Below are 12492 nucleotides of genomic sequence, written 5' to 3'. Positions count from 1 at the left end.
CCCAACATTTTTTATCACTTTTTAATTTTTCACAAGAACAATCGCCTAGGCGGTTACAAACTTTATTATCAACTTTTATCGCTGTTGGTCTTTTTGTAATGGTTTTTATTAACTGTACAATAAAGTATTACTTATTTACTTACCACATAGGGAATATAACCGTGGTTGTTGCCCATTATCATCAAAGTAACATACTCAGTGTACTGAAAGTCGCATAGCAGTGTAGTACAATATGATACAGGCACACAGGTACGCACCTCAGGATCCTGAAGCGCACTTGCTATGGTATGGTCACATTGGACAACAGATTTGGGATCTGTGCGTCTCTGACCAGTGCGCTCTAGTGCTTTCTCCTTTGAACTAACTGTGCAGGTGGAAGATCAGCACCTTCAGATTGCCATTACTACTTTGAGTAGTAAGACTAATGTACAACTTTGTGTCATCGATTTTGTTTTGCTCTTCTATATATAAATGCAAATGAAAACTAGTGCAAACTCTTCATACTTTTTTTTAAAACTTTTTCTTTGAAAGGCAAATCCTTGTGTCTCACAGTGCACCGTGTTGTGCATTAGTATGTGGTAATGGCAGCTGATTGATGCCTGCTGCCTCCAACCCTGGACAGTCTACGATGCCATGTTGCTATTATTCCCTTGTAAGCTGAACACTTAGCTAGAGAGAGCAGGGCGGCAGCGGCACAAAACAAACAGCCTCATTAAGCAGTAAATATCCGCTGGAGGCCAGTGGAATACTTTGAGGCGGACTCCTAGCATTGCACAAGCAAATGCAGCAGATAGGAGGCGAATGCCTTGTTAGTCCAATAGTGGTTGCACAGCTGCTGATCACCCTCTTTCCCGTGGCATGGTTTTACTCTGCATCCCAACTACTACACCAAAATACAGACTTTTCCACAATTGCCCTTTTTTCCGGCGTTTGTATCTGCACTTCCGCTTTGTCAGAAACTAAAGCATGCTTTACCTTTGGGAAATAGGTTTTGTCACGGATGAGAAAATAGTTATTGCGCGGAGCATGCCATGGTAAAAGCAGTACGAATATATATCACAGTGAAAAACATGGCTGCTTGCGTCTTACAGGACCTAAAAACGGTGGCCGTTTTGTGAACAGTATTTACAGTAATGTTCCAAGTTGGCTACCACATCGACTCTAAACCTGGAGTCAGATCTAAAAACCTCATCAAGTTTATTGGCTCTAGAAACAACAGCTCTAAAATAAATGTATCCGATATGACTCTCAAATATTCATCAAATTCCTTAAGCTTAATGCCTTAACCAAACACTCTGAAACACGTATTGCTCACAGATATCACAGGGACAAATACCATTATATAAAATAAGGAGCCTTAACAACTGAAGGCGCATCCGGCGCATAGCAGAGGGGCGCCCTTAGTCGCAACACGGGCAGGAGCAGCCAAAGGTGGAGAGTCGTCCGTCCTCTGTGTCGCCGCAATGGAGGGGTCGCCCCCATGACATCATCGGAGGGCGCCAAAGGGGGGCAGCAGCATATAAGGCCCCGCAAGCGAGGGATCGGCCTCTTTTTTCCCTCCACCGAGCTCCAGGATCCATTACTCCAGTTTCGCACAAGGTTCGTAGTGTGCGCACGGGCACAGAAGTTTAGCCAGGTAGATGGTGGGGCTTGGTAGGGGGGGGGACGACCAATAGCGAAGCCACAGACAATGTATTAGCTTTGGTATTTATAATGGTGTTGTTTCGTTATGCCGAGGATAATTCCTACTTTATTTTTTGCATGTTGGGACCACCGCGAGAGATGGCGATAGCACCAGGCCAAGAAGTCGACCGACGTATCTGGAGGAGGTTGGCCAGTAAGAAGCGTGAGTCAATCGAGTTGAAGAGCGCATGGCAGCCGAATCCCTCGCTGGTCTATCCCTTGGTTTGCCTGACCAGCAGCCAGTTAGCTCGACTCGTAGGATACCATGGTGTCATCCCGAGAGGCGGCAGGGCGCGAGGGGATCATCAAGGACCCGGGATAATAAGCCGGTTCGCTGCATCGAAGTGGGGTAAGAGGGCCCACAGAATGTTTTTAGAATATACTGTAAAATTGCCTATTGAAGTGGTAAGCACAATGAGATGGTAGCGTAAGATGCAAGTGTCGGATTTCTTTTATGTCTGGACGGTTTATTGTGAGATCTTAGTTCTTCCCATATTCTGATATGGTAATCACATCAATAGTAATTCATTTTACGTAGCTTGCATATTTCTGAAAATTAATGGAATATAGTCTTCAAAATAGCAAGGTTTAGTCGACGGCGACGGCTTGTCTAAACAAAATTGAGATTTCATGCTCCTTAATATAGGAGGTAAGAGCTTAATAAACACAAGCAATAGCTCAAAAAACTCACAAGCTCTATATACCAATAGTGATTAACTAAACACTATGCTATGGTGTAAATTCCACGGCAGGCAATATGACAACAACGGACAAGTAGAAGAGCAGGCGTTAGCTCCACGTGGGAGTGACGGTTTACCTAACATCAGGTTGCGAGGTCTAGACCGCTATGAGGTGTAAATTCACCTGTTTTCCTTTTGGATATTAGACCTACCGGGTGGAATACGTGAACAGAAAAGGACCAGACATTGTTAAAAAAAAAAAATATATATACATTTGGCTTTAAATGGCTTGGTTGTCCTAAGTGCTGTAATAGTCTCACTAGTTACGAACCTAAACTATTAGTCACTTGGTAATGGAGAATTAATCCACCTGGCATAGGTAACATATGAGGGCCGGTATTACTACCTCCTTTTGGTGGACTCGAACAGTGAAACTGTGTCTGATGACATATTGGAAGAGTATCAGGGCTTCTAAACATCAGGCTGCATTGCAAACCATAAAGCTGCTGGTTACTGTGGTAAGAAAAATGAGCAAAAGAAGTTTAAAAAGGTGTGATTGTGCATTAATTCTAAAGTTGTCCAGACACCGCTGGAGTTAACTCGAAGTAGTTATGGTAATCCTGCTACCTGGCATACACCCGCATTTCTGTATTATGCTCCAAATAAGTGCCTGAGTGTGTACCCATTTCAGTGCAAATTCGGCTTCACAGCACAATCTGGCAGCCTGCATGTGTAGCCCTAGCGACTAGACGTTTTTATTAATATGGGATAGCCCCTTGTACACCAAGCAAAACGCATGGCATCGGCTTCTATGCATAATGTGGGGCAGGGACAGTCACAGGTCAGGGCATTCTTAATAGCATTATAGGCTCCAGGGCAAAGGAGTGCTATGGGCCCTGCCCACACAACCACTCAAAAGAATAAAAATGTTTAACGGAAAATTTGTGTATAATTCTAGTCAGCATGGGGCCCTTATGCTCGTTGGGTCCCCATAGACCACAGTACGAGAGCACGCCACTCGTGCAGTCACAGTTTTAAAAATGTCGAACAATCAAGTACATGCCAAATGCTTTTCCAGGGGGCCTAGGGGCTATAATATAAAGCGGGAGAGTGGCCACGACAGTGACAGTATATTTCTAAAAATGTTTGAAGTGATTGTATTTTCACATATATATTTTCTTTTCCACGCTGCTAAAGTCTTAAAGAGAACCATGCATAACAGTGCGTCCAGTTTACACTAGAATTACAGATCTCCTGAAAGCATGTACACGCCTATGCTTTATGCCTTTCCTTTCTTGTAATCTCTCAGGCTGGCAGTCTAGCTCTTTTGGTTTCCTGGACTAGTTGTAACTACAAACACTGTTGTTCAGCCACGTGCAAAAGTCAACGTGTAACACGAGCTGTTTAAGCAGACCTCTCAGTCACGAAATACTTCAGCGTTACCGACAATCTTAACAGTCCCAAAACACCCGAGCGCTAGGCACACCTTCGAGGGGAACATACAAACGACTTCATGCATACAGGAAAAAACAGGCAAAATCGAATAGCTGAGCTATTTGAAGGGAGTTTCTTCTAGTACAAACGTGACGTGAACATTCAAATAACCAAAACATGCTTCCAAGTGGAATTTCCATTTCCCTAAATGAGCTAAAGATATCGAATGTCAGTGCTGAAGGACCGCATTGCTTTCCTTGTTTCCAAGACCTTAAACGCTAACCAGTTGTTGTCTTGTTGTTATCGCATGTGTCTCGGGGTTGCATCGAGCGATGAGGAGGCCAGACATGAAGGCCCGGTTCCGGCGATGTAACCATCAGCTACACTGGCGGCACCCAAGAAGAGGGGGCTTAAGTCTGACATCAATAAGCCGGCGGCCAGGCACAGAGATGCGGTGGGTATCCAAGATGCCGCCGGTGCAGCGGGCTTCAAGTATTGGGCCACCAGGTATGTACATTGCGGCAAGTGGACCAGAGAGTATCTTAACGACGCAAGGTTTAACCGGGCCCAAGGCAGGTTGTCATCGGGAGCGAGATGGTACCCCCCCCTGAACAATAAGGGACATGGGGGCAAAGTAAGGGTGGCTGGTTGGCCACAGTGCTTAAGAATGAGGAGGGGGGTGATGTAGTGCTACGGCACCACCGCTCAAGGTCTACACTAGACAACATCCATGTTCTTGCTTCTAGGATGCAGTCGTAGCTCGGAGTGCAGTAGGATATGAGCCATTCAATAGGTTTGGTTAAGTGGGGGCTCACGCCGGGGCGTTTCGGGCCTGAATCAATTATCAGGTACACAGTGCGTTAGGGGACACACGTATCGCCACAGCGGGAGATCAAGGTACGTGGACAGGGCTACAGCATCACTAAGTCCGACCCAGTAAATCTATAGCCATCAGGGTGGTGCTACCGCAGACGGTTGTCGCTTGATGCGCCAGGGCAGCGGCAATATACTAGGCCATAAGCGGTGCCAGTGCCAGATAGAGGCACAAGTATAATTGTAAATATTATAGCCGCCAGGGTGGTGTTACTGCAGACGGATGTCGCTCTGGCCCCAGGGCAGCGGCAAATATACTAGGCCATAAGCACTGCCAGAACACGACAAACGCACAAGTATACTCAGTGCGGGAGATTTAAATAGGCCTAAAGGGGGGCTACAGCCTCGCAGTACGGCGGGCACGCCGGGCAGAGGTCCGCATATTAGCGCTAATTAACAATCCAACAAGTTAAAAAGGGATAGGACCAAGCAAATGCAAGTAGCGGCCTCCAGCAGGCCAGGAGTGAGGTAAGATGGGTAAGCATCAATAGGGAAGGGAGGCGGAATAGAAATTATGTTCCCTCGACAAGCATAATGGCAGTGGGGAACAGCCCGGCGGCTCTCTACAGCACGCCAAGTTGTGGCGTGGCAGGGGCCCCCAAAGTTCATGAATGGGGTGCAAGGAAATAGTACGTTAAAGGTGCCTTGACTTATTCTAAGTAGGAGGGGGATCCCTCACGGAGCACTAGTAGGCGGGCCACAACCCTCATATATAGGAAAGTCGGCACTAGCTGAGCGACACTAGGGTGGCTGTAGAATCCGGCTCCCTTCCCGCAGAGCTTCACTGGGGTCCAAGGTCATTGTTACGCCCGGAGGGTGAATATCTAGGGAATTGGGGGGTGGCAATTCCCTCTAGGGGAAAGGAAGGGTGCTGCTGAGGCACTAAAGAACTGCTGCGAATCAACCATTGAGGAGTCAGTGGTAGCACCTGAATTGTTTTTCCATGGGATTCCGGACCTGAGGGCGAGGTCATTCAATAAGTATTCGTGATTCCGCAGGCAGCACCCTTCTCACAACTCATAGGCCCAACTAGGTAGGCAGCTAGGTTCCCGGCGGACAGGGGAAGGGCTCTAGGGCCGGGTAAGCCGAACTCATCAACCATCGGCGGGGACACATCCGTAGGTTTCTAAAGACACATCCGTAGGTTTCTAAATAATAGGCAAGTGATGAGGATGGCAAGAGGATGAAGAAGAGTATATCTACCAGGGGCACAACAGGTGTAGAGTCTTATTAGCCCTAGTTTTTAGAAAGCCGAGCGTGCCAGACAACAACGTTGCTATGGCTCTCAGTAGAATAGGTGCAGTCATAACCGAGTTGTATATGGGTACCCATGGAGGAATCTGGGACAGAGGCATATGTTTAAGCACCCATAAAGGAGGGTGCGGGAGGTGGAGCGAGGCCCCTTAGGGAGGAGGCACCCTTGGCAGTATGAGGACCATCAGCCCCTTTCGCGGGCAACAGACAATCGCAGTGATATTAAAGAGGCACATCAGGGGTAGCGGGGCGAGGGCGAGTTCGTCAGTGGCCAACTCGCCCTGTGGCGTAATTTCTTGCAGCAGAAATGGGGGCTACCCCAAATGTGGACTGATTTACTGGAATTTTCCCCTTGGAAGGGGGTTTTCATTATGCGAGCACCAGGCAGGCAGGAGGGGGGGGGACTGACCTGCTGGTGGTCCTAGACCCTTCGGCTCTACCCCGGGATGCCTGAAAAATTTAACCTTTTGGGGGAGTTACCTAGTGGTAGGTAACTCTGCCAGGGATGGACCGCGCTGCGGTGCCCTGGAAGTTATTAATAAATGTATACCCTTGATTGATGGTGAGGGCGATGGATAAGGTAAGGGGCCTGCTGGCACTTGCCATTAACCTTTTGGAAATGTTCCTCGGTAGAGGAAGGTCGAGATACTGACGTGTTGCCTACACAATCGATGAACTGTTTATCTGCCCTATATCCTGCTTTTCAAACAATTATGTGTGATCTGGTGGATCTTATGAACGGTGTTCTCATAACGATGTATGCTTTACTATGACGAAAGTGGTCACTTATCATTGCACAATGTTGTGTCTATGTGATTAAAAGGCTACGTCCTTGGTTAAACCACAGTAATGACTTTTGTCCATTTCCTTGAGAGGGATGCAGTACACTCTGAAACACTTATTGCTCACAGATATCACAGGGACAAATACCATTATATAAAATAAGGAGCCTTAACAACTGACCTGTACTTTATGAATGATGTGGATGCATGGCTGTCAGAATCCCGTTCCAGGAGCCACAGGGCAGTAGGAGTTACTGGGCTCAACTGAGGTGGTTGAGGTCTTTAACCCGTGATGTCTCGGGGCCTACCCTACTATGGATCCTGCTCAAGTGGGCCAAATGTCCCCTTCTGCACCTGCCTCTCAGCTGGGTAGCATAGCTCAAGCAGTCAAGGCTCCCTCAAGGATGCTCAGATACAGTTCAGTGAACACAACTAGTAACTCAATATGAGAGCAGCACAGCAAGAAATCAATGTCCAGTCAAATACTTGTTTTCATATAACAAGAAGTATTTTTGTTCTAACTCTACACATGCAAAGGTAAACAACATTTAAAAAGCAATAACACAATCCCCTTGAGGTGGGGGCTCTAGAAGTTGTCACGCCACTCCCTGTCCTCCCACCTCTATTGTAACAGGTTCAGTGTTTTTCCCCATTCACTGATGGCCGCACTCAGGGAATGTAAACTGATAGGCCGTACTCAAGAGTTCTTCCCGCGGACTCTGCAAGTAAGTTCAGTTTTTAGAGTGTAGGGTTTTGGCACCACCAATGGTGGTATGTCCCCTGGGTCCCAAAGGCCCAGTTCTCGGCTTACCAGCTCCAGCTGCAAAGTACCCTGCAGCGGTGTAGCGCTGTCCTGTTCTGGATTGAGTCGGGCTGCCCGCAGTCACACGTGTAATACCTGGCAAGCGCTAGATCTCTTTCCCAAGCCACGCTTTCTATGGTGGTCAGATGGGCGAGGTGCTCCGGCTCCAGTGCTCATGTAGTAAGTCCTTTCTCCCTCAGTGGAGGGTAGGATTTGGTCTCCCTGCTCCAATGGGGTTCCCTGGGGGCCATTCACAATATTCGGTTGAGTTCCACCTTGGTCACAACAGTTTCCTGGTCCTGGCCTACGACCCGGACCTTTTTGCTTCAGCGTCTCCAGCTGCCCCGCCTGGCATACAGGGTCTCATGTAGATAGTCGTGGTGGCCCCTCCTGGCATACAGGGTTGCCACTCCGGTCTTCATAATCTGGTCACACTATCCTAATGTCGATAGTCATGGGGACTCCTCCTGGCATATGGGTTCGCCAAGCCACTTCAGCACACAGGCAACGCCAGATCGGTGCAGGTTCCTCCCGCTACAGGTTTTAATCCACGCAATGGCGGCCCCTCCTGGCATACGGGTTTGCCCAGCTAATTCAGCACAATGGCAATGACCCAATCAGTGTGGGGAGCATGTTTCTCCCTCGGTGCGCCTCTAATTCAGTTCACGACGGCTGTTCCTGACATACGATGTCACTAATGAAGTCAGGCACATGGGCTACAGCTCGATAGGTGCAGGGCTGGATTCCTCACACAGAAAGTCCTCACACCAGGGCTCTCCTCTGAACCTCGCTCTCTCCAACGCTCTCCTCTTCCACATGGGCTCACCGGTCTTGGTGAGCAGGCAGACTTTGGTGCTCCAGGGAAGGTGATTTTGGCTCTCCTAGGTGATGTTTCCTCATCCAGCTGAGATACTAGCAGGTAGGTCCCTAGTCCTGGTAACAGGCAGAAGTCTTGCAGAACTTCCCCCTCCTCACACAGCCCGGCTGGCTGTTCAGCAGATGACAACATTTGGGGTCTATTTATAGTCTTTTTCCAGACACAAAATGTGATGTAGGGTTTGGACGTTTGAAGTTTTATGTTGAGGTTCTGCTTGTTTGAAATGGACATCTCTCCCCTTTCTTCTTCCTCCTGAAGAATGTCTGTCATGTATCACAGCAGTCAGGACTCCGTGTGTACTGCTCCTCTTACTGCCTCTATTGCCTTGCCTTCAGTGTTACCAGGTGTTTTTGGTTTTGTCTTGCACACTGTGCGCTCGATTTATCAGTTTTTGGGTCACCAACATCTGGGAAACCATCACAGAGACCTGGCTCAACCCCTCCTCCACCCCTGACATCTCCACCACGTTGGTCAATGGCTACAAGATGTTACACCGGGACTGCACCAACAACACGAGGAGGCATCGCCATCATCCACAAAGAAACCATCCATTGCACCACCACCGAAGAATACACCACACCCACCATGAAACTCCTCAACTTCCAACTCCAGACCGACAACACAACCACCATCAGAGGCACCCTTGTCTACAGACCCCCAGGATCACACCCGGCTTCTGCGACGCCGTACCCGAATTCAACGCTCCACTTGCCATTGAATCCAAGAACTACATCTTCCTCAGTGACCTCAATTTCCACCTCGATGACCCAAAACACGCAAACTCTGCCAACCTCCTGGAAACCATGAACAACATCGGCCTCACACAACTGGTCACCGGCCTCACGCAACTGGTCATCAACCCCACACACAGTGCAGGACACACGCTTGACCCAATCTTCATGGCCTGCGACATAGTCTAGTACAGTCATGTCACCGAACTCACTTCGACCGACTAGTCCATCGTCCACTTCACTGTCGCAGGATCACCATGCACCACCACCAGGCCCCCCCAGCTCCTCTCACCGCAGCTGGAACAAAGTGACGGAGACCCACTGGACGGATGCCCTCAACACGACCCGGCTCTACCCAACAACCAAAATTGAATAGACAAACCGGAATTACTCTGCCTCAGTCACCAATTGTGCCTATAGTTGCCCCCATCAAGTCAGCCAAGATGAGCAGATCACCAAACAAGCTAGTTGGTTTATACCAGAACTCAGAACTATGAAACGCCACTGCAAATAGCTTAAAAGAAGATGACGCACTAGCAGAGATCCCACAGACCGTGCAACCTTCAAGTCAGCCCTCAACAATTACCACTGATGCCTAAAAGAAACGAAAAGAGGCACCATGGCGGACCGTTGCGTAACTAGCTCCAACCACAGCAAGGCACCCTTCAGCATAATCCGCGAGTTCTCCAGCTGATCAGCCACTGAGAACATGATCTCCCCTTCCCAGGAACTCTGCAACAACCTGGAGTACTACTTCCACAACAAGATATCCACCATCTCCAGTAACTTCTGTCCCCAACCCACCGACCTTTACAACCTTATCACACTGACTGACACCACCCATAATCACCTGCTCACCCCATGGGAGGCAGCTCACCAATCAGAGCAGCACAGACAACATGAACTCCGTCCACTCAGGTGAACCCATGGACCCCTGCCCTCACCACTTCTTAAACCTCAAGAGCAAGGAAGTCAGTGGCAAACTCACCTCCATTCTCAACGCATCCATAACCATGGCCACATTCTCCGAAGGATGGAAACACGTGAAGGTTAGACCCCTCCTCGAGAAACCATCTGCTGACCACAGCTCCCCTTCCCCATCAAAAGTCCCTGAAAAGGCAATCAATCAACAACTCACCAAACACCTGGAGAGAATCAATCTACTGGACACCTTCCAATCCGGTTTCTGCGCCAACCACAGCACTGAGATTGATCACTGCCACCGACAACATCAGAACTCTCGTTGACCGGGAGAAAACAGCAACGCTGATCCTCCTTGAATTTTTGGCAGCGTTAGACACCGTATCCCACCCCACACTCATCAAGAGACTCCACCACATCAGGATCCAGGGAGACGCGCTTAAGTGGATCACATCCTACCTCATAGGACAAACCCCGAGAATCCGACTACCACCCTTTACATCGGAATCCAAGAACACCATCTCCGGCATCCCTCAATGTTCATCCCTCAGCCCCACCCTGTTCAACATTTACAGGACGCCTCTGGCTGACATCATCTGAACCCATGGCCTCAACATCATATACTACGCAGACAATACCAAACTCATTCTCTTGCTCTCAGAAGACCCCTCCACAACTAGAACCAACTTTCACAACGGCCTGACTAACTGGTGTCTCCATCTGGATGAAGACTAACTGCCTGAAGCTTAACATGGACAAGAAGGAAGTGGAATGACACCTGGTGGCCCGTCGACCTTCACCCACACTGACAGACCAAACCCGCAAACTTGGCATCAACCTGGATAGCAAACTTACCGTGAAATGCCAGATCAACGCAGCCTCCTCCGCTTGCTTTCCCTTGCATGCTCCGAAAGATCTTCAGATGGCTCTACATAAGCACCAGGAAGAGCATCGCTCAAGCTCTGGTCACCAGCTGGCTGGACTACGGTAACGCGCTCTATGCAGGAATCACCATCCAACTCCTGTAGAGACTCCAGACAATTCAGAACTCAGCTGTCAGACTCCTCCTTCACCTACCCAGATGGATGCAAATTACCCCCACCTCAGGAACCTCCACTGGCTCCCCATCCAGAAAAGATGCCAATTCAAGATGCTGACACATGCCTACAAGGCCCTCCATGACCAAGGTCCAGCATGCATCAACCACCGCCTCAACTTCTACCAACTCTCCAGACACCTGCACTCTGCCTCCCTCACCCTCTCACACACACTCCTCGCATCCACCGGAGCTACAGTGGAGTACTTTCTTCTTCCTACCTAGCCGCCAAGTCCTTAAAAGTCCTTCCCCTTCACCTCCGAACATCATCCTCTCTACCGAAATTCCTACAGGGACTCAAGACCTGGCTGTTCAACTGATCTCAGCAAGTACCCGTGCAGGTGAGTAGCTGCACTGTATAAATCAGAGTTGATTGATTAACCCACAAGATTCATGGCAGTGATCAGAGTTCACACCGGCATTTCAGCCACAGTGATATGTGCATCTAAGTTTATTGCTGAGCCATCAGACCTACACTTTGATTCTCTTATCAGCCCCATCGCCCTATTCCTGAGATGTATCCAGGCCCCATTCCTTGTGTTCTGTCACTGAATCAAAGAGATCTTTGAAATGCAGAAGGGGAGCCTGGCTCTCTCCTTAACTAGTGCTGTAGTGCCAGAGGCACTCCCATGTATTGGGAACACGTGATGACATTTGACAACCATTGTTTCAATTAAATTTATGTGTTAATTCACTTTGCACTTGCATTTCATGTCTCCTTAAAGCTGAAGAGAGGGAGCGTTTTCACAGAGTAGTCTTGCCAGGACCAGAACGTGTGGGATGTGCGTTTGAAAGCAAGAGAGAGAACTGTGTGGAATGCACTTCTCGGTCTCGGAGTGTAGTGGTACACAAATGTGCATTGTGTTGTAAATTGGGAAGTTTTATGAAGTTTTTACTATTGGCTTTGACATGCCCTCATGCCATCTTGAATTCTGACTCTGTCTAGTTTGAGCTTTATGCACACAAGCAGGTCTCCAGATCACTCAAGTTGTTTAGGCTATCCACATTCAAGATTGTTTTCTTTACTTTTAGAGATTGTTTTCTGTACTTTTGGGGACTTTCGTAAGTTTCACTAAGATAAGGGGCTGCACTAAGATGTGGGAGCGGAGAGGAATACGTGAGAACTCCTTTGCATTTGGAATGCTTGCATGGAGAGTGGCCAACTCCAGTAAGTTTGCTTGGCGCAGAGGAGGTCCTCTCAGAAAATTCTTGTGCATTGAGATGATAAAACTGGGGTTTGTTAACTTGGAAAATGGGATTTTGTTTTGACCTGAATGAATGATGGATGCATCTAATTCAGTGTAGCAGTTCCCGGCTTGCTGAGTCTCTTGACACTGGCTGTAAATCCCCCAGTCAGGA

Source organism: Lissotriton helveticus, chromosome 5_1 (genome assembly GCF_964261635.1).
Source record: "Lissotriton helveticus chromosome 5_1, aLisHel1.1, whole genome shotgun sequence".
Classification (NCBI taxonomy): Eukaryota; Metazoa; Chordata; class Amphibia; order Caudata; family Salamandridae; genus Lissotriton; species Lissotriton helveticus.
The sequence above is the reverse complement of the archived record's forward strand: the minus strand, read 5'-3'. Positions refer to the sequence as shown.